Source organism: Melospiza georgiana, chromosome 1 (assembly GCF_028018845.1).
Source record: "Melospiza georgiana isolate bMelGeo1 chromosome 1, bMelGeo1.pri, whole genome shotgun sequence".
NCBI classification, from domain to species: domain Eukaryota; kingdom Metazoa; phylum Chordata; class Aves; order Passeriformes; family Passerellidae; genus Melospiza; species Melospiza georgiana.
The window spans coordinates 114729997-114755248 of record NC_080430.1 but is presented as its reverse complement, the minus strand read 5'-3'; the positions used below and the strand labels follow the sequence as shown (position 1 = coordinate 114755248).

The following is a 25252-nucleotide window of genomic DNA, read 5'->3' as shown; positions in this document are numbered from 1 at the left end:
TTAGGTATATCTGCAGTTATATCTGCTTTTGTGTTTCCCAGTAATTCCAGCTTAGAAAATATAATGAGAAAGTAACCAAACTGAAGTAAATTTGTGTATCCCATTTTACTTTCCATATTTTTAAAAGTTGTGTACATCTCAGCAATGCTTTCCCTGTGTTACCTTAGCAAATATGAGAATTCAGGTATCAGAAAGCAAGCTTTCTAAGTCCTATAATTCAAACCTAGATCAACAGAGATTTAGCAAGCTTCAGTCTTGCAACAGTTTTGCTTTAAAATATGCTAACTGATATTGTTTCAGTTTAACAGAAAATATTCCAAGATATTTGATGTTCAAGTGCATCCCCACAGTTTTTAAAAATTAGCATATCCCTGTGACACAGTCATGTATCCTTTTTACATATCTACACCAACAAGAGTAAAGAGTATTTCATATTTCAGCATTCACCTTATTAATAAGTTCAGGTATTTATACTGTTAAAAGTAAAGAATGGCTTCATAGGGGTAATGCACTTGCAGCAGCGTTACAGAAATCATACTGCTGTAATCAGACAGTTGCACTCTGTAATCCGACAGGTTGAGCCTCAGTAAGTTTCAGTAGTTTTTCACAGCTTCATTTTTTTCCCTCATCTTTGTCATTTCTTAACTACACCTAAGAAAAAAGACAAAGAAAACTTGATTTGTGATTATTAATGTCATTCATCTGATCTGCCTGATAAAACTATAAAACACTCCAGATTTTTAGAAACCACTTTTCACTCGACTTTTTGGACATTACAAAGGCCTCTACCTTTATCTTAGCATGCAGTTCCAGAGTGTGAGCTGTGCATGTGGATCTGAAAAACTTTATGGTACTATGCAGTTGATTTGAACAATTCTAATTCAGTTTTTTTGCATGTTTATAGTTTTTCAAGACAGTAATCTCAAAATATCTGATATTACTGACAAGCATCTCCAAAGTCACTCACAATGACAATCCTCATAAAGGCCTGATGCTGTCGCTCCAAAATAAAATACAGAAGATAACATGCAGAATAAACTTTATATTCTACTGTATCCACAAATATATAGAGAGAATCTAGACCAAAGTCTTTTTCTGAACGGATTGATTTTGGAAGCGTACATAAATACCTGGGTTCGGGTCACTTTATTGTTATTATTATGCGCATAGTTGTGGATTATTAAAAACTACATAAGCAAAGTCAGTGTTTCTGGATTTTACTTATCTTGAAGTACTTAAGATTACAGATGCTGTTTAATTAATAATAAAAAAAATTTTCCTCTTAAATTTTTTTAGTACTTACATCAAATTTCTTTGGAGTAGAGGAGAGCTGTTCTCTTTTATGTTTATGGAAGACTTTTGATGATACTAGCCACTCTTGCCTTTCTAAAGAACAGATTTTCGATTCAAGAAAAGGTGATAACCCAACAGCAAAAGTTACTTTTGAATGAAAAGGATTTGCCTTCTTGGGTAGGTGAACACTGACAAAAACATTCATACACGTGAATGATTCCACTGAGGTGAGGTCCATGGCTCACTTTAATACAGTAAAGCAGGTGTGAAAGCTGCATTTTGAAGATGAGGGTTTTATTGATTTGCTTAAGAGATTCAAATAACTTTTGCTACCACATATTTCAGGTTTGGTTTCATACTTGAGCTTTTCCCTTCACTAAGGAACATTGGTGATAAAGAGCTAGATTTTTATTTAAAGGCATGTATCTGAACTCTGCTCGGTAGGGTTTTAAATTTAAAAATATGCATTAGAACTCTTCCAAAACATTGGTTCAAATGAGGACCAGAGTTCCCAATTTCTTCTAAATAGTGGTCTTCTTTTTCCAGCAGTAGAGTCACTAGGTCAGTTCCCTAAATCTCAAGAGAAATTTTGGCACTTTCGCTGCCCCTCCTGCCCCCAAGTTGAAGCACATGTACAGCATCTGGATTGGCACAGAAAAGTAGTAATGGCTCCAAAGGCACTGTTATGGACTATCAGGTCAATAATCCTTATGTTAAGAAGGATTTACATGGTACAGAGTAATGGCACTGTCATTTCTGAAGTAAAAACCACTTTTTAATGAGCGTGAAAATATTGTTTAGCGCTCTTCGCATCAGAGATACATCAGGAGTTAAAAAGACAAACATATATAACGTCCTGAAATTAAAGCTCTCATTTTAATATTTTAATCAAATAAATGTTAAAATACTGTAGGTAGACAGCTACAGTGTGCCAAATAGGGACTAGGGACTTTTTTGAAAATGTATTTATTGCTCTCAAATTTTTTCTTCCTTACTATATTAGAAGAATTAAAGGATGTGCATATCATGTCTTCAAATAGAATTTTTATGGGGCAGTCCAGAAATAAATTTGGCTGAGGGTTTTGTTTAAATTTTTCTACTGTGTGATTTTCTCCTCCTTAAGGCAGAGGTTTGACACAGTCTAGCATACATGATCTTGTTACAAAATTAAGTTTGAAAGTAAAGTTGGCGGCCATAGAAAACCACAGTAGTGATTTTTTTAATTATTAAAATGTTTTCTTCTCTCTGATTGAAAAAAATATTTAATTGAAAAAGAAAACCCAACCAAACCACACACACACACAAAACATCTTTCTTAAATATCCCACATTTAGGGAAAAAGTATTTTCCTTACTGATAATGTGGTTAACTCAGATTCCGTAAGAGGCATGGAAAGTCACCAAATCCTAAACAGAAAGAACGAGCACTGCAACAAAAATGGAGAGAATGAGTGCATATGACATTTTCATTGCATCTCTAACATTTTATAAAATTAAAGACCATTTTGAAGTATGTGTCTGATGGGAATCATCCTATATATAAGCATTCAACATTTAGTGAACAGAGTGCAACTGAGCACATAAATCACACTAAATAGCATTGACACTTGGTCAAAAGAAACATATATTTATTGCTCAAGTGTATGTCCAAGCTAATCTATGGAGAACTTTGCCATTATTTTTGTGATAAACAGTGCTGTCTACAAAAAGGGTTAAAGAAAATGCATTCTGTTGCATCTGCTTACTAAATCCCTTACTTTAGTAGAAATTCAAATTTTGTAAAGATTATTCGTTTTATTGATGCATATAATTATAATCACAAGCCATCTGCTGATTTGGCAGGCATGGTTAAAATTCTCTAACTCTCATAACCTTTCAAGTACAGTGCCCTTGGGACTCTATTTCACTTTTATATTTTGGAAAACATGTAGGGACAAACAAGAGAGGTCATCTGCCGAAAGTCAGACCTGTAAAACATTAAAAGAATAAAGATCATGTTGACTGCTCTTGTTTTAATAGGGGAAAAAAAAAGTATTTTCTATTTTGCTTCTCACTTCAGGAAGGATTATACTGGTTTTCATCACACACTTTGGGAATTTGAATTTTTTTCTAGGGATTAAAGCTCTCTCCTAGCACCTCTGGGATCTGGGTTCCAAGTTTAAACTAAAAGAACAAATATTGTTCAGTTTGGTTGCCACAGGTGAATTAAATGTATTTAACCTTGGCCTTAATTTTTCTTTTTTATACAATTCTCATTGCATTTCCATTTGAAATGTTTTAACAAACATTATTCCAATTATTTTTTTTTTAAATTTGTTTACTGAGTTTCACAGAGAGGCACCTATCATGTATTTAGCTTTTTCCTGTGAAGCTCAAAAGAGCATTTTGATTTAGAGGGCTACATCCAATAAGGCATAACATGAATGGCTAACATTCTTTGCTATAGCCCTTTAGAAACAAATGACTTTATTTATATTAGCATGCCACTGACTGGTGGTTAGCCTCAGTTCCAAATGGTTGGGCTTTTGGTCTGTGAGAAGTTTTTTTTGGGTCCACCACCATGAGTAGCCAAACTATTTTGTGCTTGACTGTTCTTTCTTTTTAAAAAAATCTTTATAGATGCCATTGTGGTAAATGTGGTGTTACTCTGCTGCTTCTAGCAGAAAACAACCACAAGGGGAAAAAAACCCCAACCTCTAAGGTGCTCTCTCTGTCAAAAATAAAAAAAAAATATCCCATTTAAACTAGCTGCAGTATATTGACGATGCTGTGATTTAGGAGAGTGTTTTTGAGGGAAAATACAGGAAGATGGAAAAGCTATCTGCAGAATGGGATAGTCCAGTGACTTCCTGATATTAGCAGAAGGCAAAGGCAGTAACCCTTCACAGAGTTCTCTTGGCTCATTCTGTATTGATGTGTATCTTGCAGGGACAAAAGATGCAACTCTCACTTCTGTTTAATTAGTGTATCTGAAGGCCTGTATGCAACATGCACGCTGCTTTACTCCTTTTGGAGGTTTGATTCTCACCCCACACCCTCATTATGAGAAGCAGGAGGGAAATGCACATGTTTAAAAGTGTCTTCACAGCTGAAACTAGGGAAACAGGCCGAGAGTAGCTCTGGTTTATTTCACAACCAATTAAGTATGACATCTGTTGAAACTCAGGAAATAAGTCTCCCTTCCCCCGTTCATATACTTAAGCTGCCAGACTTTTGTTTAGATATGATGAATTTCACCAATAAGGGTTTTTCCTTTGGTGTAAATACATGAAATAATAATAATAATAATAATAATAATAATAATAATAATAATAATAATAATAATAATAATAATAATAATAATGTAAAATTTTTCTTAATTTTGTTTTTTACACTGCATTTCACTGAGTGCATATGACTTAGATCTGTTTGACGCTCACAAATTAAGCAAAGAATTGTGTTAATAATTCTTTACCTAAACACTCACCTTACATGCTAAAAAAAAGGGCATGTTTGTGGTAAGCAATGATAATGACATTTTAATTTTTGAGAATCTGGTTCTTAGGTTCTTATTAACTCCCAAAGGCCAGCAAAAATCATGAGAAAGAATTTGGGTTTCAATTTATTTGCTTACATGGTTGAAAATTTGACTCAGAAGTGAAGACACCAAATAAACCAGGGCAGGTGGAATCATGTATGGCTAAAACAAAGAAATACAAAAGAATTAAATGCAAATCCACTGTCACTGGTAAGATCAGGTTTCTCTGGTGTACAGCAGTTCATAGTAAAAGAAACATAGATAAGTTCTCTTAGCAACTTTCATTCATATGAGACCCTTTCCATTTATCAAACATTATTTCATGTGATGAATTTACTTTAATTCCTTCCTAAAATATTGTCCAATGCAAACACTAAAAGGATGGTGTTTCAGTCCATACAAACTCTTAGTTCTGTTTCTCTCTGTTCTGCTTAGAGCTTGATTGTCTTCTTTCTGCTATATCTACGTAAGAAATATTTACCATATCATGCTGACCTTCTTCTTTGCCTCTTGGCACTGGGTTCTCCTGTGTCTCTGACACCACACTGCTCACACCAAAGCTATGGCTAACTCTCCTTTTCCCTAAGTTTCACCATCTACCAGTGCTCCCTTTTATCTGCTCATCAGCTTCATGCTGTTTGCCAGTTCTTTCCTACAAGGACTGGCAATGCCTTCCTTCCTGGAGGATGCTTTCCCATCTATTTCTCTTGCCTTCCCAGCCCTACTTCACAGAACAGCTCACATGGCATACGTGCTATTTCAGCTTTAAGATGCTGTTCAGTGATGGCCATAGGTTCCTTGGTTAGGAATCACCATTTGGTGAAATGTCAGCGTGCACAGTGGAAGTGGCTAGACCTGAGCCAGTCATCCAGATTCCCTTTAGAGTCAGAGGAAAGAGACATTTCTTGTGTGCAATTCATCTCACCCTGAAGGGTATGAAATGAGTAAGATGCATCACACGTCTACACAGGCTCAGAGATGCCTGCAGGTTGCCTACAGGCTACCCAGAGACCATGGGCATCCAGCAGTTACTGCCTCAGAAATACGTTTGCCTTTCAGGCACGTAAAGTTATGAAGATGAATCCTGTCTTTCCCGTCCAGCCTACAAATTGGACTGGATTTCTTCTTGAATTGTCTCTACACAGAAATATTTCTCAAATATTCATACAAGACAGTGATATGGATAATATGATACACGGTAGATCAAAAGTCTCCTCTTGCTCCTCTCCTCACATGACATTGATGAAAATCTTTGTCTACTTAGCTATTGCAGGAGAGCAGAATTACAGAAGTGAGTACTGCTGTGCAGCTCAGAGGACTAAATTTTGCTTCTGAAATGTAATTTTTACAAAAGGGAAGGTTTCAGTTCCTTGTTTTCTTCTATGAAGCCATTATAGTTCCTTTTTAAAAAAGTTTATTTTCTCAAAACTACTTAAAAAATAAAGAGAATCAAACTGTGAAGATTTATCAATATCCATTAATTCAAAAATACTTTGAATCTGTTGTATTTTTAAAACACTGCTGATAGGAGCATTTTCAGACATTTTCTTTTTCCTGTTAGTCACCACTTAGCATCCAGAGATACTTTTAGGGGTGGTTTCTCTGTCTCCTCAGGCTTTCAAGACTCTATTTCCCGAGCTTCAAAGTAATAGAAAGATTGATTTGATTATGGTTTTGCACTGTTTCAGTGGGTGATTATAAGGATTCAGTATTCCCCATGCTTTCATAAAAACTATAAACAAGCCTTCAGATTAAAATTTCAGATGCTGTGCATACTTTGCATAGATTTCAACTATTTTCTCTCATTTTTCAAGAGATTTGATGACACAAGTTTAGAATTTTTACAGAATTATTTATCATCCCATGATTTTAACACGTAGGCGTGTGATTTTTAAAAAAATCATCTTTTAAATTCTGAAGGACAGCTTCTCAAAGTTCCTTCAGATCAAGGCAAAGTTTTAAAATTCTCCAAGTGAGCAGTTCAAGATTCCTTCAGGCTTCAAAGTCACATGCAACTCCCCAGATCAGTGCTAACCTTTATGTAGTGGATGGTCCCTATGGGAAGTGCATGTATTTGGCCATGCACTTCCCTAATCCATGCCCCACAAGGGACAGATGGGTCTTGGAAGCAGGGAGCAGTATCTAAATCTCTGATGCTGTTTTGACTTTTCAGACTCTTTCCCCAAGGGTAGGATAGGCACAGGAGTAAATTCTGCTGGAAGATAATGCTCAGCTTGATCATATTTTGAAATGATGAATTTTACAAAGGGTGAGTGACTCTGCACCTCCAGTAGCACGTCTTCAGACTCAAAGTCAATGAAAATCATGCACAAGATTTTTGGCATTTATGGTGGTATAAACAGTTCAATAAACATAAACCTTTATGTTATAACATTTCTTCTGAAAACTTAAACATAACATTCTCAGACTTTTCTTCCCAAAAATCAAAAATTTAGTGTCTATCATCAGAAATTGTCTTCTTACATATCCCTAAGTCATTCTGAAGAGCATGAGAGAATAAACAGCTTTAGCCCTGAATGCTTTGGGCCCAGGGTTATTTATAGCAACAACATTAGCAAGACCAGTTATTTTTATTGTTATTAATGTGACTTACATGCTACTCTATTGTGATCATGGGAAATAGTACTGGGATATTGAGGAAGTGCAAGCTGCTTTCAATCAATGATTGCCAGCCTACAAACAGCAAGGTCAGCATTGCAGACACCCTCCAGGTCACAAGGCTTACTTCCCTGTTTATTTGGGGCTTGGTGTCCATTTGTTAGGTGCATGATGATCCCTGTCTTTTACATTTACATGATACTTTAGGAGTAAAAAAGTAAAGTTTGTGAGAAGAAACTGTAGGGAAGATACCATGGCTTTTGGTATAATTTTTTTCCCTTCTTCCTGAATTTCCTGCAGAGATCCCCACAATAGGAATATCATCAGCTCAACAGACTCTTTAGGGAAGCTGCCTTCTAGCATCCCAGTTCCTTCAGTGTACAGCATCAAGCCAGCTTCTAGCAGGAAGATATTGAGCCTGGGTACTGACAGAATCCAAGCTAAGCAGACCAGATCTCAGGAAAGGTGAAACTCATTCCAAAGGTGAAGCTTTTTTATTCACCAAGTGGAAAGGATTTTTTTCCCTATCTCCTGCCCATGGATGAAGGAGATATAAAGTTCTTGAGAACTCAGGAAACTTAAGAAAAGCCAGTAACATGAGAAGACTTTGACTGTATGGACAATAGTATGGAGAATAGTCATGCTATCCCTAGGAATTTATTTTTTTGTTTCATGAACAGTGAGTGAGATACGGTGGAACAAAGAATATGGTCAGAGGAAGAATCTGAGACAAAAAAAAGCATTACATAACAGTTTTCCCTGGTCTGACCTGAGTGATCAGGGGTTTCTGTGAATCATTAAACCCAATTAATGTACCTTCAGGAAATTCACTTTCACTTAATCCAAAATCAAGCAGGAGAATTGCTTCTAATGGTGCAATAAATAAATATCTGCCTTTTAAAAAAGCATAACCACACAGCTCACATTTTCTCCCTGCTCAGAGTTGTTTGAGCTGTCAATACAACTTGCACAACCTAGGATGCCTGACAGAAAGAAGTGGTTTCCTACAATAATGCTCTAAGTGCACTACCCATTTCCTAGATGACCACTGAAGTGATCCCTTGGAATGCCATGGTGCTTTGCTTTTGTGTTCTCAAAAGGAAATTTATCATATTTTGAGCTGTCAGTCCTGCAAGGTTTATCTGGAGCTGTAAGCATAAATTTCTTCTTCCATCTTCATATTAAGATTTCTATGTTCCTGCCACAAATTTGTTGATTTCCATTATCTCATGTGACAGCTAGCAAGGAAGTCAGCCTCAAATAATAACTTCATGAACAGGCCTGTTGCAGATGAAACTGCAGGTAGCTGAGCTCACTCTCACATGGCATGTACTCACATGACATGTGTGTGTATGTTGTCCCTTTGGTGTCTGGTGAAAATTTGCTTTCTCTGCTCACATCTGCTGATCTTACACTGAGGAAATCTCCCCAGATCAGGGTAACCTCCACACAGATATTTTCAGCATAAAGTCATTTTATAAAGACAGCACCAGTTTAGAGTCCTGCCCTCAGTTATACGAAAAACATTTTCTGAAGGTTGACACAAACAGGACGTGAATTTTGGAAGAGCTGTCACTATGCCTGTCTTTGGCCATAGTCTTTGTAGCCTCCCACAAGAAAGCTGAAATAACCAGCAGTGAGATCTACTCTTGATCTTATACGATGATAAAAAATACATCCTCTTCAACTTAGCTGGAAATTATGTGTTCTATTTACTTGCCACTGAATTACCTGTTGGAATTACATACAAAACATGAACAATTTACTGAAAGTCTTAAATCATTGTCTCATTTAAATTTGCCACATAAAATAATACAAACTCTTTCTCTAACTGCATTAATTCTTGTGCTATTATCAGTTATGCTACTCAAACCAATATTTTACAAAGAAGTTTTCTAGTTCCTAGATCAGCAAGCTATAAATAAACTTCCTCACTCAACAATCAGGTAAGATAAGCTAGATGGCTACAAGGATCTAATCTTCCTGATACAAACTGTTATGCAATATTGCAAAAAACCCCCCTTTCATTAGCTTTTATATCCTTTGATTCCTACTCCTGCTGATGCATTTAGTAATGTGGAGAACGTGGTGTTTGCCCAAAAAGCAATGTTGTTTCCATGAAAAAAAAATGGGATTGGAAGGAGTTTTAAGTATTTCTTTTTTTTAAATTGCTTTGCAAATTCTTTGCACAACAAACCTCGCCAATATGTAAACAGGGCTCTAGCTACTGTGTTTGTCCACAGCTAGAGCTACAGATGAACACAGTGTAGTTGTGTGATGACAGGAACAGCTGACTCATTAGTAGAGAGCAGTGAAAGGTAATTAACCCTGGGAAAAGTACAGCTGCCATGCGAGCTGTTCCTTTCTGTAGGATCTGATTAGAAATTAGTGTTAAACCACTGATTCTTTAAAAAAATGTCATTGATAATTCACTTTCTCTCTCAGGTGTAGCCCCTGAAAGGGGCCTAGGATAGAACCAGCGTACAAAAGGTCTTCTATCTAAAAAGGCCTTTTCTGAAAGAAGTGCCCACCTGTTTGGCTGCCTCTGGACTTTTCTTAACCATGAATACTGTCCCAGTTTTCAATGTTTTGAGGACAGCCTCCAAGTACATGGGCAGTGCAGAGAATGCACTGTCAAAATGATTTAAGGCTGTTGGTTGCCATAATGGAGTCTTTAGTGAGGCTAGTTATTTAAAAGTCACAGATACAACTTCTTGTGTCAGGACACAGTTCTGATGCAAAATGATCAGACCGCTTCAAAAGAAAGCAAAAATCTGTCTCCTGAATAGGTAAGCACAGTATATGAAAATAAAAAGAGAAGAAAAGGATTATGCCCTGAGCACAAAAAACACTCCTCAGCCCATCCCTTCTCCTGCACATAATTTGCTGTTTGAGGTACCAACTCAAGACACAGAGCCCATGATTTAACCAGACCCAAAACGACAAACCAGACTATTACGCACAGACACCTGATTAAGGCCTACTTATCAAGAATGAAATAATTATCACCTAAAATAACAAAATTTCATTTAGTGTGCTCTTGTAATTTCCAAACTGCTGTTTATTATTTACAGCTGTCACATGCAAAATAGTTTTGATCACCTCACTTTGTCAGACCTGACCAGGAGTGTGTTTGCAAACCTGTGTGATTAACACTGAGTGTGTGTGAGTGCTTTCACATGCAGGCAGCTTCTACTATTGAGGTCCACCAGAGTGTCCTGGTTCTTTTCAGTGCAGCCAGGCTTACACTAGGGAATCTGAGCTTTAAGTGACAAAGTTTGTAAGACATCTCTCCACAGGATGATTTTTTCATCTTGCCGTAGTCCAGTTTGTTACAATAGAATTATTACTATTATTTTTCCAATATAAAATAGTACTACAATTAGTACTGATACATATTGGTACTACAAATAGTACTGATATATTCTTCTAGAGTCATTAATACTGTTTAGTGGTACCACAAGTAACTTTTTTACCACACATCTGAGGTTCACATTGAAACAAACTTTCCTCTTTCAAATTCTTTTAAATTAAACACAGCTCTTGTTGTGTGCAATATTTGAATTTAATGTTGCCAAAAACATGTAAATAAATTTAAATACCCAGAAATATATATATTTATACTCACACACACATATATATTCATTTTCACTCATAAATAAATATGCATATACACACACACCTTATTGACATTTTCAGCAATGACAGCAAAAATATTCAAAGGAAAATATTAAAGATATTTTCTCTGAGAATGTTTCTCTATATAGGAAAACAAACAGATTTTTATGATAAGGGTCTGATGTGTAAAGATTACAGTTATAGCCAGATTGCCTAAGATATTTGGAGAGAAGAGAAAGGAAATGTGTTTTAAATTATTTTGCTGTTCACCATATGTTTTTTTAGTAGCCATCCTTCTCACTGTTGTCCTTTTATATTTCTTTTTGCTTGTTTGTTTGTTTTGGGGTTTTTTGGTATTTTTGTTTTATTGGAGGGTTTTTGGTTTTTTTGGGGTTTTTTGGGGGGGTTTTTTTGGTTTTGTTTTTTTTTGGTTTGGTTCGGTTCGGTTTTTTGTTTGTTTGTTTTTTTGTTTGTTTTGTTTTTTGTAAAAAAGCCTGTAGTGAAAGAGGAAACATTTCAAGTTGAGTTTCAGAGGAAGTTAAATGAGCTACTGCTGAACTGATGAATCCATGATGATGAAAATAATATTTGCTACATTAAAGTGTGTTTAGAAATGCACAAAAGCACTTTACAGCACTCTATGTTGTTATCCTCATTTAGCTGACAGGTGAAAAGACTTGCTGAGGGGCACAGAACAGATCAGTGGCAGAGGCAGGAAGAGAATTCTAGAATCCTTTTCTCAGTTATTTGCTCAATCATGGTGCTTTCTATTTATGCCTACGACAGAAGACAGGTGTCATTTTAGGAAATAACCTTTGTCTCGCTTTAGAATCATAAAAGGCTCTGAAAAGAGAATTTGAACCACCACTCCTGGTGACGCAGACCTCTTATCATGTTTGAATAAACTCAAAATGCTTTTCCTTGCTTGATTTACCTGATGCAAGCATATGATGAGCAAAACTTTTTGCATAAGAAGTCTGTCCCAAGGAACATTTGACGCGCACATTTTTGTATCTGACAAGTATTAGTCAATTTTTACTTTGATTTGCAAGGTGGTATTTTTATTCTTGGACGTTTTTTCCCTGTGCTCTTCAACGTGTTCCTAAGATCGTCAGGGCAATGCAATAGTGTAAGAAAGCCCCCATTATCTTTAGCAGTTAGGGTCATTACAAGTCTTTTAAATGGTGGCAGACTGTACTTCACATGGCACTCTTGAAGTTAATGAACATATGTGATTTGCATGTTGAGGGAAGGCACACTTCTTCCCTTTGTGTGACTTTCCCTTTCCTGGGACATGCTTGTCATGCTTAATGAGGAGAACTTGCTCAGAAAGGGCAAGATGAGTGCACAGGATAGCAGAGTGGGAGTTTTATATTTTTTAGTAAAAGTAGATTGCATTTTTAGGTTTATTGTTCCTTTTGATTCCTTGTCAGAAAATGTCAAGTCAGCTATTTAGCAACGGTTTTGTCCACAATTATGATGTTCTAATTCCGACTATTACAATATTTCTAAAAATATATGGCTGGAACAGTCAAAAATCACAGGGAATGAATAGAGGAACTTAGATGATGCCTGTGTTTGAGAAGTGACCACCTTTTCTGAACCTAACCACCTTCAGAACTTCTACAGAGATCCTGTGCAACCATAACAGCACCCCATAAAACCTATCAATTCCTAACCCATCGATTCCTAGCTAACTGGAAAAATCAGGTACAATAGAAAGACTGCCCTTGAAACCCATCAATTCCTAACTAGCTGGAAGAATCAGGTTCAGTAGAAAGACTGTAGCAGTGGCAGCTAAACAGCAGGCAAACAGTGCAGCAAACATCAGAACCGGACCAGGATCTTCCTGCCACGGACGAGGGCAGTAACAGAGTAATTAAACCCACACAGTTTCGCTGATCTTGGTCCTGCTGATCTGTGTGCTCAGGCATCTCCTGCTGGCCTCAATCCTGCACCTACTGGGCAGCTCTTCCATGAGCAGAGCGTGGCCATCTCTTGCTGGAGGCGGCAGCGTCCCCCCACGCAGCGCCTCACTACAGAGATGACTCCACAGGGAAAGTCATCCTGGCTGGAAAAGAGTAAACATGTTTTAGAAGAAAACAAACCCTGTGTTCCAGAGTCAACGACGCATACTCTTTGAACTTTCTTTTAAAATTACTCTGAAATCATAAGGTTGTTATGGAGTGGTTTTACTCAAAATAATGCATATCATTGTAACACAAGCCTTGAAGTTAAGTGGCTACTTTAATGAAACATAGTTGCCATAGTTACTGTCGGCGAGCAGAGAATAACTTTTAGTTCTTTTGAAGCTATAAATTAGTTTAAGAAGAGGAAAAGGAATAAACAAGCATGCAAAAGTTTATTATTCAGTGTTTCATGCCTGATCAACTCTTAGAAAGGAAAACTCTCCCTAGACTAGGATATTAACTTTTTCTAGTTGAAATCTATAATTGCCCATCAACAAACACAAAATTACTTTTCAACTCTCCACTATGTCTGTTTTCATGTTTTCCTCCATTTTTATTTTCTCCTGAAGAAACAGTTTTTCAAAGTTCTGCTTGCAGAATTTTGTTAATAACGATCATTTTACAGCATCTAAATTGCTATAAAAATAATGTTCTAAAGGCAATAATGTATTGCTTAACACAACACATGAAATCTATGGTCTAGCTCTATTATTCATTATGAACACTGTCTTAAAGCTGATGAGAGGGAAATGAGAATTTATCATGGTGAAGATGTCTTCTAGGACCAGCTCCATTGTTTTTCTGTTTAGTACTGAGATGTGCTGTATCCCTGAAGTGTTAATGGAGGTCACTGCTGTTGCTCTCCTTTACTGTGTCGAAGCAAAAGAGTTCCTACATAGTTGACTATTGAGAAACAAAATGATGTTCTTTCCAGTATATCACCTTCAGCTTATGAGCCTCTAGAGCAGTCGTGATTAACAGGACTTTTACAAAGTTTCTGTGTAGTTACAAGGACAGCTTCAATCTTCTGTCATTTTTTTGCATTAGCTATGATTATGCTTTTACCACCAAAATGCATTTATTCTAAAGGTAACAATACCGACTCAGAGAATAGCTTATGTTTCATCTATATTTATCAGCACTCACTGTACATTTGTGTCTTCATTACCAGGAAATATTAAGGGACATTGTGCCATCTATTCCTGTTTACAGTTTATTATGCAGAGATAGGAAACACTTAGCATGTAAAATGAATGTAGAAATTATTCCTGGATAGAAACACGGACATTTCCCACTCGTTGGCTCTTTCTCTTCCATCACCGGATCAGAGTGTAATTGTCAGTAATCAGGCCTGCTTGCTGCTGATAAAACCACTCTGAATGCTAGCAGCCTTCTTTGTGTGATGACTCAATTATTCCAGAAGTGCCTCATCAAATCTGCCCCATCAGCTGGGCTAATAAATAAGGAGAAGAAACTGGCCCCCCAAAGCAAATTATAAATCCATTTGCATTAACCATTTCGCTGGTCCATGATCTAGGCAGAAATAAGCATGGCAGATTGCGTTAAGCTTATTTGAATATGTTTATAATGTTTACAGCTTGCAACCTTTTTTTTTTTTTCACAAGGTGTTGGAATTATCGGTCATGAATAGCATCTAAATGCAGTTATGTTAATTACAGCAAAGCCTCCGGCATCTTTGAGGGATAGTTTGTTGCTTAAATCAGGTGAAACTTGAACTCCTCTGCTTGGTGAAATATGATCTTGGCTTTGGAGTTGCTGCCCTGTTTAAAAGAGAGGATAAGTGGAACTGAAGTTTTTTAGAGGTACTAGAAGGGCAACTGCCTGGGTTACCAGCCTGTCTCACACTGCTAACGTGACCTTCTGTTCATCTCAGGGTAGAACAAAACAAGAAAAAGTTTAGCATTAAAGTTGAGAAAGAAAATGCAATTGTTGAAACAGCAATAATCCTGCTTCCTGTGTACTTTGTACTAAATGAAACAAGGGCAAAGACAAGTACTCTGCCCCAAGGAAACTCCTTTCTGAAGCTCAAATCATACACAGAAAAAGAAAATCCTTCCAAGTAGAAGGATATTTCTTGCAGGGAGTGTGTAGGTGTTGAAATTCAGTTACTCATGAGCTGAACATTTTACATGTACTTCAGGATCTCCCTGAGGCTTGTGCAGAACTTAATGCGTAAAGTCACAGACTTGAGACTGTGCAGGATAAAGATCTTAGTGAAGTCCACAGTTATCTTTATTTATTTGCAATGGTATCTTTCTTTCACGTGTTATTTTCTCAAATACTAAATATACTGCATTATTTTGTTTTGGGAAAGAGAATTCACTGTCACTGTAGAACCACAAGAAGTGTTCAGGGATCATAATGGTGAGCACATTGGATTTTGTTTCTTAGATATTACTTTTATTCTGAGTTAACAAATCACAAACTGAAGCCATGATTCATTCCCACATTTGCAGTATATCAACCAGAGATGTGGTAAAGGAGAGAAAATCAAATTAACCTGTTGGAAATGGAATGTATTATGCTTTAAAAAGCTTTTGGGATCTTTCACAAATATAGTGCAGCTTTGAGTATTGAAATTCTGATAGAGAAAACAACTTGGGACTTCTGATGAGATAATTTTTTGGTTGTACAATATGTCTTTTCTCATTTTAAAATCCCCAGGAGCTCTGGTAATCTGACCTGAATGAGTGGACTTTTACCCACAGACGATGGGTCAATCAAAATAGCTGTTTGAAGGGATTTGTCACCAACATCTGATGTAGAGGATCAGGACCTAAACTGTCATTGACATCAGTATCCTGGTATGACTCATGGATCTCAGTAGGATGACACTTCAGAGTCAGTACAAAATCATGTAGCATTGGAAATGGCTATAAACCAAGGAATGAATTGCAAAGGCTCCAGGTGACTTCACTAAAAAATTACACTGACAAATCAAGCAACTCATATATTCCATCTTTGTGGGTTTATAAAGTTTATTATTCTAGTTGAATTGAGATGGTGGTTGAATAGGATGGAAGCTTTCTTTATATCCAAGCAACCTTCACCTTCTAGAATAAAAAATACAGTTGAAGTGTAAGCATAATTTACTGCCTGTAAATTGTTTTGAATTCTTGATTAAAAAAGAGAAATAAGTTAATGTAACTAGGAATAGATTGGGCCAAATGAAGATACATGTGGACCCTAGGGGACTAACCCTCCCAAGGAGCCTTGATTGACAAGTAAATAAGTTAGCTCTGCCTCATTTCTATCAACAATGGTCTTATCATCAAAGCCACCAACAACCTGGTTAGATGTACTTCGTAGGCTCTTGTGTCTGAGATCTTATTTTCTCCAGTTGGTATTGTAGATTTTTGTACTTGCAGTACCTCACAATTTGGCCCATGATCAATTTCATAACTCATAAAACTTCCTAAACAGATTCAGTATAAGGCCTTGATATTCCTGCAAAATCAGCACCAAGCCTTTTTTTGCTGCCTCAACTATCAGGTCCCAATGCTTATATCTGAAATATAACTTACTTCTTGGAGTGAGGACAGGGGTGACACACAGTTTATGTTACATTAAGGGCATGTCACATCCCGTGACACAGCATAATCCTGCAGACCCTGTTTGTAGCATGACAGATGCATGGCATTGTACTAGAGTTTTTATGAGACACCCAATCTTCAAATGTGGGTACTCACCCACGAATCAGCTGAATGGCAGCCAGCACCCTGTAATGTGAAAAAAATCAAACCCAGCACATTTAAACTTACTAACCACTAGCAGCTTCTGCTGTGTTTAAACACAGCAGAGGGTGCAGGTTTTTGTGTTTTGCCAGAATTGCCTGTATTTCTTCAGTACAATTTTAAAACCTGCCCCCCAGACTCATCTCAGTCCAAACTCCTTTTCTTACAAGGAGGACTTTCAATACACTAGCTTATTATGTAAAGCTAAATGTGGAAAGTTTAGTGTGTTTTTCCTTGTCCTTTGTGCACTTTTCCAAGTGGATCTCAGCTGTGCTTTCTTAACTCTCAGTCCCTTAGGATGAGAGAGACAGCAGATGGGGTTAGGGCAGAGGGCTGATGCTGCTGACAGCAAACGGCCTGGTTGTTGAGTGGAAGCTGTGAGCGTCAGGAAGCTCCTTGTCCCCAGAGAACCAACTAACCACTGAAGAAAGTTGAAAATGAGCCCTTTGAGAAACGCTATTAAAAGTAGTAAAAAATTGCAATTGTGCAGATGATGTGCTGCTGTGTGGTTATTCGGATGCTAATGAGTTTGACATCAGGGAACTCAAAGGGTTTGCAGCTACTCCCTTATGTGATTTAGTTCTTTAGTGGCAATCTTTGAGAAAATAAAGGAAAAAATATATTGTTAATAAATACTTAAGTTGCTAGAATTTTTAGACAAAAATCTGTTAAGTTTAAGTCTTTAGAAAGCTTTTCTCACCATTGTAGTTATTCTCAGAGGTCTTTTGTTTCAGGTTAGTGTGTTTTAAACAAAGAGGAAGAGGAAGGTAGAAGTCTTTGAGACTTCTTTTGTGGTTTTGGTTTTTTATTATGAATGTTGAAACAGAATAGCAGGAAAATAGGGCTTTGAGGAGAAACATCATCTCTTTCTAGTAAAATGCAGTTTAAAAAAAAGCTTTAAAAATCCTGTTGGTATTGGGATGGTTTGCTCTGGGTTTTCTCCCATCTTAATCATCTTACATCTGTTGCCTGTTTCATTATTTGATGAAAGTGTACTGATTATAATTAAAAGTACTTGATGGGATAAAACAAGCATCCTATCTATTGGAATACAAGCAGAAATTAGTCACTCAAGAAACTCCAGCTTCCCTGTTTAGAATGAGCCTTTGCAAGTTCAGAAAAGTAACATTCAAAATTTTGTTGAAAATGACATCACCAGATATCATTAAGAGAACAGTTAAAGTTCTGAAATTTTATTTGCAAACTTTGTCCTAATTGGAATATCTTCAATGAATAGATCTATTTTAAAAAATACACTGGATGATATGTGAAACAGACCTCCGAAGTTGCAACTGATAACAAAATTTTAATGTTTTGGTCACTACTGCTAGGAACAACCTCTAAATAAAACTTGCCCTGAGTAACTGCTCATTGTCAGATTCTTCCAGGTTGCAGGTATCTAGAACTTTAAGTGTTAGGAGGATATTTCTGAAAACAAGGGTCTCAGTGTTGTACACTCAGATGTGAACTTCTGCAGCTCTACTTCCCTCGCTGTCACTGTTGATTTAGCATAAAGTCCCACACAGAAAGGAATAAAAACTGAGCATGGAGAAATGTCAAGGATTTCCTTAATTTGGCTTAAACTGAGAACATTCTCAGCCTGCCAAACTTTAAATTTTAATATTTGAAGTCAGAAAAAATAGAACGGAGGGGTTTTCTTCTGCTTTTAAAATGTTTCAGAATGCTTCTCACTTATTTTGCATCATGAACTGAGCCATCCCACTCAGTCAAAGGGGTTCTGATGCAATTAAAATACTTGGCTAAGGATTTCTACATATAGAAACGGTAGATTTTTGTCCACACTAGATGAAAAACTTTTTCTTAGAGCAGGTTTATTTCATAAGTGATCAAGAGAGCATTAATGATGTAAAGAAACTACTTTAAGAAAAGAAAAAAACCCATATTCATTATGCCTTTTAGAAGCACCATTGATGCCTCTAAACCCTATCTTTGTAAAACCGCTGAAGAAAATATTGCACCTGGATTATTTACCCATTTGATTTAAAGAGTGTCTTGTTTCATCTATGTTTTATTTAGCATAGCTGTTTTTTTTTTGTTTTGTTTTGTTGTTTTTGTTTCTTTGTCTGTTTTTTCCAGAGAATGAATTTGAGGATTATCTGTTAAATCAGGCAAGGCATCTTGGGCTGTGTGACAAATTTGGTCCTTTGGAATCTGCACGTATTTTCACCTGGAAACACACAAAGGTGGGATGATTTATTTTAAAAAATTAATTTGAGTAGAATATGGCTCTATATTAGCAGTAGAATACTATGTGGTTTCATGTGTTGTACCTCATGCACTAGGATTACTTTTCTTGCATAATATTTGCTGTTTTAAGAAAGTCTTCAACAGTCAGGTATAGCAGTACTAAACAGTAGAAGACTTGAGAAATTTTGTAAATGCATAGAAATTCTAGTTGTTAAATTTGTGAACTACACTTTTTTAGCCGTACATACTGTCAGTAACACAAGTATCTTTGAATCTATATGACTCCAGAAATGAGAATATATTTCACAGTGCACTGCTTAAATTTAAAATTATTGGTTCATAACTTATTGGTGATTTTTATATATATAAGGTTTATTGGTTTGGGACTTTTTTAACTATATAGCAGTTGGATGGGCTAAAACTTTAGTGTATTTAAAAAGACCTCAAAGCATCAAAGCTTTTATTTTTTTACTGACTCTTTCTTCTAAAAAGTTATGTTTAATGTATGCTAGCACAGGAAATAGTGACAACACCTTGAACCACAGAAAAAATATTAGTCTGGGAAGAAAAGCCTCCAAAAAAGTAGCCTGGGCTGAGCTGCATTTCAGCTTAGTATACTATATAATTTTTCTCTGAATTTAAAAACTGGCAGTTGCCCCTCAATTTTATGAAGCTGTGACTCTGCCCCCTAAAGCCTTGGTAAAGAAGACTAATAGAAATACTTGGCACATGTTGGTTACCTAAGGGAATAATAGAACTATTTGCTGTAGTTGTTTGGCAAAAGGACATAAACATATGGCTTTGGTTTATATTCAGCACTGCCAGTTGTGCAAAGTTGCATGGATGAAGTATACAACAGCAGTGACAACTCAGAAATCAGAAGTGAGAATCAAAATAAATCATCCTCATTACAAAGCCATTCAAGCTTGCCTCTGATCTAAGGCTTATTTTGTCTCTGCATATTTTCAAGTAGTGAATTCAATATAAAAAAAATCTACTTCTCACAAGCGGATACACCATTCAATCACAGTATAAAATGCCAAATTGTTGATGATTTATATGTGTTATAAACATGCTCTAAAGTTTGCATTTAGTAAATGTACTTATTTTAATTCCCAAGAAATTCATCGAGCTGAACCAATTATTTCCATGTCATTCAACTTTTTCCTAGAGAAATCAGGCACAGCTTTGAGCAAGCTAAAAAAAAATTTTCAAAAATAAAGATGCGATGACTCCTTGGTTAAGAATAGTCAAAATCACTAAAAAAAGGCATAATTTTAGTGATAGCCTTTAGGAATATATTTCTAAATATTTTTTGTTTCTGATCATCAACATAATAAAAAAAAAAAAAAAGAAAGAAAAAAAAAGAAGAGCAAGAAACTTTAACCATATTGCAAACAATGTTCTTAAAAAAGAATTGCATTTGGATTCTGGATTATTTTTACAGCCAGAAATGAAAATACATAACTTTTTCTAGAAGCTGTTATTTTTGTTCTCTACATTTCTTTTTCTCACTATACTTCTCACTGTCAGTGTGAGATTAGTAGTTCATATTTAAAATGTTACCATAGACTAAGAGAAAGATTTAGTCAGCACACATATAGACATACAGACAAATAATGATCTGCTCTTCTGGGCAGGCTATAGGAAATCTTGCTGTCAGATTTATTTATTTTTGTTTTTCTCTATGACTTTATTCTCTTTTTATGTGGCAAAATCTTACATGAGTTAGTGAAAAGAAATATCAAAATATGAGTATCAAAACCACTGAAAAATCTTGCTCTGAGGGTTTTACTGTTGGGAGAATTATTTACTCTAGGGACAAGTACACAGAGTGTCCTGTCACCTTGGGACACAGTATAGCACAGTCCTGTTCATCGTCCTTAGCAGAATCTGACTTCATCTTTGAAGTTTGTGGCTTGTGTTGGAGAATGGATTGAAAATGGATTTGTGTGCTTTAAAAATCAGTGAGGTTTTTTCTTCTGAGTGAGTTCACTAAGCTTGTGACAGATATAGCTCTTGTCTCAATACTATCTTCGGCAATTCAAAAATTAAAAAGAGTAGAGAAAAGTGATTCTTTTTCCAGACCACTCAAAATCAGGTAAAGTTTGTCCTAGTGAAATGATTCCCTGAATTTAATTTTGAAAATCAGGTATAACTTCAAGTTAGAAAGTCACAGTGCAACCATAAAGCTTATACTCCTTATCTCTAGATGAACTGGGGATTTCTATTTCTCTAACTAGTTATGCAAAAGGAAACAGACTGACACTCCAGCAGTGTGAAACCCACTCCAGGAAAGCCATGCTTGTGTGAAGACTACAATGGAAATTACAAACTGCACAGCTCTTACACGAGCTCTTTCCAGGAGATGCATTTCACTTTTACCTATGTCAGCAGCACTGGCTTCCCTAAGCCATAGTTTATTTCACAGTAATGTGCTGTAAAACTATCCTACTCAGATAGTAGTGTCAATTCAGTTTCTGAAATTCAAAATAAAAAATGTGCAAATAAACTGAAATAGTTGCTACTATTATTATTGTCATTATTATAATTTATTGCACATGCCCTATTTTCAGCTGTTAGTCATATTCTTGGATACTATTATAACATCAGTACATGCACATGTGCACAGACAGACTCCAGGCACACAAAAAGCCAAACTCAGAGCCAAATCCTGATTCTCTCACTCAGGGAAGTATTTCCAGGTGCTGCTCTTGAGTCTGTTAACTGCAGTGGGATGACACAAACAAAAGAAGTGCCATTTGGTTCCTGCAGCCAGGAACTCTGAAATAGTTTGCTCAGAAAGTATGATTGCTGCTATTGCACCAGTAAATTAATCCGGAGAAACATGAATATCCTGTAGCAGTTAAAAAGTAAATTTTTACAGTTTCAGCCAAGCAGAATTTGGGATACTGTCAGTGACTCCAGTCAGTTCTCTGTGATCTAGTTGTTGACTTACACTTACATCTCAATCAACATTGAAGGAAAAGTGGAAGAAAGATCAGAATGAAATTCACAAAGTCAAGCAGAGGGCATTCATTAACCTCTGGGGATTTGTTGGAACATGTTTTCAGAAAATAATTCAACATCGATATCTTCATTAAATTTTGAGATCACAGAAATGGGATGTAACTGAAACAGAAAGTATTTATTTCTTAGCCTTCTTGCTTAATGATTTGGGACTGCAGAGCTGCTGCACCTCTGTCCTTGTGTTTCTGACTGTGTATTTCCCACTAATTCCTTCAGAGTCCATTAGCTAGCTTCAACTAATTTTGAAAAGAAAATGTTTAGATGAGTTTAAAATCCATCAAATGAGAGAATCTAGATATAAAGCACAAAGATTAAGTGGACTTAGTTCCACTATTCATTCGCCATTATTTTTATAAAGCTTGCCCTTAAAAATTATGGGACTATAACCTCCAATAAAATTTTCCTGGCACACATTCCATTCTCCCCATGGTCCTGATGGCTAAAAAAAAATTAGCAGTGAGATGTTGTGTGAGGATTTTGTGCAGACATGACCATTCTGTTTACCCCTTATGGATTCTTGACTCAATGCAACACATGTATTGTGAGGGAGGGTGACCATCCCCCAGCCTTGACAGCATGAAGCACCTTCCAGAATCCATCCAACCTTTACAGTCACAACAGTAATGATACATGTCTCAAATTAACACCTTCATAACAAATACCTCTAAAAATGTTGGCTAGAATTTCTCAGAATTTCATCCTTTTGTTGTTCCATGGTTGATTTGAAAGTTTGAATGCTTCTTTCTGACCATCCTTTGATGTAATTTCATGTAAAATTATCACTATGTAGATGAAAAACAGAAGTGAGACATTTCATTCACTTTGTATCAGTATCAGGCAGTCTCTAAAAGGACTACCAAAATCCAAAGATAAGACCTTTAAATTTTGAGCAAGACAAGGGTTTTTATTTGCTGACACATTTTATAGATTTCAGTTTTATTCAGTTACTTTTTTATTTCAAGTTAATGCATAGGGCTATTTTGTAAGTTAAGGTATCTTTTGTGCGATACAGACATGATGATTATTTTGATATGTATATGCACCAGGCTAAACTGTCTTATAAATTATAGGTTTGAGTTGATAAAAAGATATCTCATAGTGTGAAACTTTTTCAAGGAAAGAAAATCTATTGAAAAATCACCTGCATTGATTTTGTCATTGGTTTTCACTCTTTGTGCAGTTTTAAAATATTCATCACAATGCAAGCTGCTGTTTAGACCAAAGTAACTGCTGTTCAGTAGAAGCAGTGGGCACTTTTTGTTTCATAATTAAAAGAGCAGCACTGTGATTGGTGTGGTATTTATTATGAAATGATGACAAAGGACTACCAGTGGTTTTAATAGTTTTAGCTTACAGGAGCTGTTGTTAATTTTGTCTGTAGAGTTGCAGGTGAAATAATGCACAGTGGATAAATAGTCTATATTGGTTTAACTGAACATAATATATAGTGTGTTCTGGAGTTGTTTGTCTCAATAGACTATAGTAATCAAAAGTAATGAACCTATTATGTGCAGGACCTTGGAGAGCATAGAATGGCAGTAAAAGTGTGGCACATAAAAGGTTTATTAAAGGAAATTAAAGTCCATCATTGCCACACCTGCTCCCCTATTATAAGTCTATGGCAGGTCAGTGCCTTCAATCACAACTCAGCATCAGAGAACAGAGCCATGTTTCCCATTACCATTGCAGTCACATTGCAAAAACTCGTTCTCCAGCTTTTAAGGATAGTAAAAAGTAAAGGCTGCCATCAGCCCCACTACATAAACAGAAGCTCTTTATGTTTTTCCCTGCTAATAATCAATATCAGATGTAAATTTAAACAGAGAAAAGGTATAATTGTCTGGCTTTGATGTGCATTTCCATCAGTTTATATTTTCATTTCAGACATCATTAACCTGTGTTCTAGAATTAAACTTCTTCAAGTCCATGAATACCCTTTTCAAATGTTTGTGTTCTCTCTTTCAAATTGCTATTTTGATTCCAATATCTGCTTATAATGTTCAAGCATATATAAAAACAAATAAACCCCAGGAAATTAGAGAAATTCTTTTTATCCCCTAGAAAGGCTGATTTTACTCTTTATTTCTCAGGTCAATTTTGTAATATTCTGCAATGTTCTTTCAGATAAGACCTTTGAAACATCTCAGTAATCTGAGTCATATTGAGCTAAAAATAAAGCATACTCAGATCTTCAGACTCTATAAATGGAAAGAGGCACAAACAGGACTCCTTGCATCATTCCTCAGTTCAGTGCAGTTCAGCAGATCCTCAGAAAGAAAAAGTGAAATAATTGATAGGATCTTCTGTTGGCATCAGTATTTATCTTGTGACATTTTTCAGGGAGAGATGCCTGGCAACTTCTGGTCTCCATATCTACCTATCACCCAACACAGTTTCATAAGTCAGAGACTGATGTCTGCAAACTGATCTGCAGAAGCCCATGAGAGTTGCTCTGTTTAAAATATAATTATCATCACCATTTTACAAACAGGGAAACTGAGATTCAAGTAAATACAGATAGCAAGCTTCCTTCAGAGACTGCAGAAAAATTCCATAGTTCCCAAAATTTTGCTTAGAAAAAATTCCTGGTGATAGAGTCTTCCTTATGTATAAAGAGTTACATTTAGAAAGGAGTTTGCCTCCCTGGACATGGTCAAAATTGCACTGTTGTACAATCTGCTATATGTCACTGCAGTTCTCCACACCACAACATGAAATCTTAATCCCTTTGAATTTCAGGGGTTTGCAATAAAATCCCTGGATTGAAAGCCTACCCCTATAATTATGTGTCTGGGCTACATCCAAGACCAGAAGGTGCATATTTCCAGTTTGGGTTTAGATGTAGCCAAAAGTGTAGTGAGAACAGCTGATCTTGAAAGGATTCTCTTATTTCAGTTAGAAAACTTATGATATCAGCTGACTTCTGGGGGATACTGGGGTTTTTGATTGTTTGCGTTTGGTTTTATTTAATATAAAATACAAATATGGACACTAGATTCTCCCAAAAAAAATCTATAAATATGTAATTCACTGTCTCTTCAAGCAAAACTTCTTAAAGAAGTAGTTGATTAAGTATTGAAGAATTTCAAAGCTGTTTATGTGTCGTTATGCATTGGCAAGCAAGAAGGTTTCATGTCTTAAGGACGAAGTAGTCAGAAATGCAGGTTCCAACATAGCTATGGAGCTATGCCTCAGTTACAATGAAAATGCAGAGTTCCTGCAGTCATGGCAGCTTTCTGGGAC

General features: G+C 36.2%; 1 protein-coding gene across 1 annotated transcript in view; it reads left to right on the top strand.

Annotated features, from left to right (window-relative positions):
* ST18 (ST18 C2H2C-type zinc finger transcription factor) overlaps nucleotides 1–25252 on the top strand; it is a 100618-nt gene that overhangs the window by 6501 nt on the left and 68865 nt on the right. Inside the window, exon 2 of the mRNA XM_058023327.1 lies at nucleotides 18869–18975. The gene's annotated coding sequence lies outside the window, so the exon portion shown is untranslated. The remainder of the gene's footprint in view (nucleotides 1–18868; nucleotides 18976–25252) is intronic.